General features: G+C 43.1%; 1 pseudogene; it reads right to left on the bottom strand.

The window, feature by feature from the left end:
• Window positions 1-441: 441 nt before the first annotated feature.
• Window positions 442-558, bottom strand: LOC136642845 (5S ribosomal RNA; annotated as a pseudogene).
• Window positions 559-3,505: the final 2,947 nt, after the last annotated feature.

Below are 3,505 nucleotides of genomic sequence, written 5' to 3'. Positions count from 1 at the left end.
TTGCACCAGAAGGGTCAAAACACGAGAGAAAAAGTGTTCCACTGTGTACACGCATGCCTCTGCAGTCAATACGATTAACCTTAAGGGACCAACTGATTTGGTTGATTGCTAGGAAAGACATACAGAGATCAAACCATAAATGATTGGAGCAGGCAGCGCCCATCTTTGCTCCAGAGCCTAGACAGAACCTGGCACTGGCCCCGATTCTGAATCCTCCTTAAAATGCATGCTCAAATCTCATTACAGTGTGGCCATGTTCTTCTCCAAAACCAAGCAGGAATTATTGCTCGATTCCTTCCCTTGGTTCAATTTTCCTTGCGGCTCTCTCCAGCTTGCCCACACACGGTGCTGCATAACTTCTGTCTCCTCAGCAATTGCAGACTTGCTCCACTATCCTTACAGGATGGTTGGCAACCTTCAGTCTCGAAAGACTATGGTATAAGCCTACAGCACCCGGTATTCCCAGGCAGTGTCCCATCCAAGTACTAACCAGGCCTAACCCTGCTTAGCTTCTGAGATCAGACAAGATCAGGCATGTGCAGGGTAACTGCATCAGGCATGTGCAGGGTTGCTGCATTTTTTACCTGACAGGGTATTACCAGCACAGTCATTAATCAGCTTTGTATTCTCGGCCAGTGGTAAGAAATACAGAGGATGTGTCAGAATGAAATTACCAAAATTTGTGAGTAATCCATTGTTGTAAGTCACCTTGAGTCCCTGTGGGGAGAAAGGCGGGATATAAATAAAGTTAATAATAAATCATTAATAATAATCTAACTTCACAGTTCCACGACTGGAACAAGGTTTTCCAGCCAAGACTCGATGCTCAAGCCACTCACCCCGGCCTAACTCCATATCTGTTCCAATGCCATTAAGTGCCAGGGCAGTGACAGAGGACATTTCAACTCTTCAGTTGCATAATACTTGTTCATCTGTCCAGATTTTGTAGGTATATTTTAATTTTTTTAATGATTGTTCTGTTCTTTGAAGGAAAAAAGGGGGTTTTAAAGGTAAGGTACCAACAATAAAACCCAAGGTGAAGCAAAGAGGCCCAAACATTAAGTTATGGGATGCTATTAAAAAAAAAAATTCATTCCTAATGCCACAGTTTTAAGTGGTCTTAAAACTGACAGCCTGCAAGACATCTGCCTGAACATCACCATCCAGTCCTGGCCAAAGAGGTAAAAACAGAGACTGCTCATAGGCCTCAGCACACTTCTGACTTGGCAAGCTTGCTTGCTCTTCTAAACAACTAAGAACCTCTGTTCTCAATGCACCTTGCAACCTATGGAATATATTCACCCTGTCCCAGCAAAAAAGGGATCAAAAAATATGTTTTGTACTGACTTCCACTGCCTTCCCAAATGATGAAATATCAGATTGCTTTCCCCTTGCATGGAAGTCTTTTAAAAAGAGAGGCTTCTGCTTTACATTACAGTCTGACTCCTCTGAGAGAACTGTGGACCCCATTTCCCTTTCCTGCCACTACAACTCAGATGTTTTCGTCTTCAGGCTGAAGTTCTGTTTGAGTTTCGATTTATGTTGTGTGTTCCATTTCTGACACAAACTCTGTCAAGACCATGAAGTATGAGCACCATATTGCCCATTAGAGAGTCTGAAAGGAATCATAAACACGTTAATAGCCTTATAAAAACCAAAATGTTCTCTTGAGGGTTTCTTATGCACCTTCTGGTGCTGAGGAAGAACAGTGGCCACTGTCTCATTCTGGAAAGCTTTTGAAATTCCCCAGATGATTGCTAAGGATTCTCCAATGACATTTTTAGGATCATCTGTTCTTTCCTCCACATCTGGAGCCAGCAGCTTGTTACTCCCAGTAACCACTTAAGAACAACAAACACAAATAGTGGCATTCGGCAGAAGCTATGTGCTTACAGCAAGTAACCTCAAGTCCAAAGTTTCCATTATCCATGCAAGAAGCATTTAAAATAACAGTGTTGAGAACAACATTAACTCGAGGTATCGTCAGACATCTCAGCAACATTGAGATGAGTTCTGCATATAGTATCCATGTTAGAAAATGCAAAAACTAGAATGAAAAGTCTAATAAAATCTAGCTCATTTATTGCAGCATGTGCTTTCGAGCCTCCTTCATTAGATGCATGGAATGAACAGGGAAAACGTCTTCCGGAATTAGGAAAGAAAGATCATAATGAATGTTGTATTTGGATTTGGATGAGAAAGATCAAATTCCTTGGTGGAAAACTATATACCAGTGTGTAGTTTGTTACTTGAGAGCCGAAATCAGTGTTTAGCCATTGGGAACCCTCACATCTCGCATGATGCGACATTTCTTAAAATATTCATTATCAGACCTGGTCATGGCTCCAAAAATTGAACCAGTGGCTTTACTAGGGTTTGCGTCACTGCCGGAGGCCAGCGTGTCACCCCTACGATGGACCTCCTCCCATGCAGTGGGCAGGGCAATGACCTGGGTGGTGGGAGTGATACCATTGCCCCACCCCCACTGCTTTTTGGCTATAACTTCTGATAGAATAGAGATATTTCAACATGGTTTGTTTCATTGCATTCTGCATAAAATTATATAACATGATGGTATTATTCAAAAATACCAAGATTTAAAAATTTTTGGCCAGTAGTGATGTCACCCTGTCTATCACCCGCTGTGGCCCGCACCCCCCTAGCGATGCCACTGAAATGAACTATTTCACCTGAACCTTGGAAAGGAGCTCAGTGTATTTCCAGCCCAATCTGAACCACATTGGATACTGTCACATCCCAAAAGATGTCATTAGGAGTACAATAAGATCCAATTCCTCTGCCACAGTCAGCACTACATGGAAAGCCTCAAAACAGCATTCTTCCCACCTGCTTATCTCACTTGAGCCTCCACAGGTGGTGGAATGGAAAAATTAGTTGAGATTCTCTCTCTCTCTCTCCAGGCACCTAGCATGCTGCTACAGCTGCTAGCCTTGTTCCAGTACTGTTGGGAAATCTAGTCTCTCCTGTACTGCTGAGTAGTAAGAACATAAGAAGAGCCCCGCTGGATCAGGCCAAAGGCCGATCTAGTCCAGCCTCCTGTATCTCACAGCGGCCCACCAGATGCCTCAGGCAGATTTCTCTCTCTCTTCCATTGCTGATCCACTATGCTTCCCCTCCCTCCCACATCTGCCACCTGAATGGTAAGGAAGGAAGGTGGATAAGTGAATAAGAGGGAGAGATTTCTAGGCAGGTGGGCAGGAAGGAGAGGACTTCCTTCAAGGTCAGATTAAGATCTAACCTGAGATGAACTTTCCAAGCAATAGTGCTTGCCTCATATTGGAGGTGAGTATCACAACTTACCCAGATTCATACTTCCAGTGCAGGAAATATAAAACTCAATAACATCACTTGAAAAAGACAATTAAAATACTGAAAGTGTTGGAGCCCCTGTCCTCCATGGAAAACTAATACCTTGGGGATTTTAGTTTAGGCAATAAATCAACTGAGAATTAAACTTGATGTGTGTCTGAATGCCCAATGTGAC

Source organism: Tiliqua scincoides, chromosome 2 (genome assembly GCF_035046505.1).
Source record: "Tiliqua scincoides isolate rTilSci1 chromosome 2, rTilSci1.hap2, whole genome shotgun sequence".
NCBI lineage: Eukaryota > Metazoa > Chordata > Lepidosauria > Squamata > Scincidae > Tiliqua > Tiliqua scincoides.
This window is presented reverse-complemented; position numbering and strand designations above follow the sequence as displayed.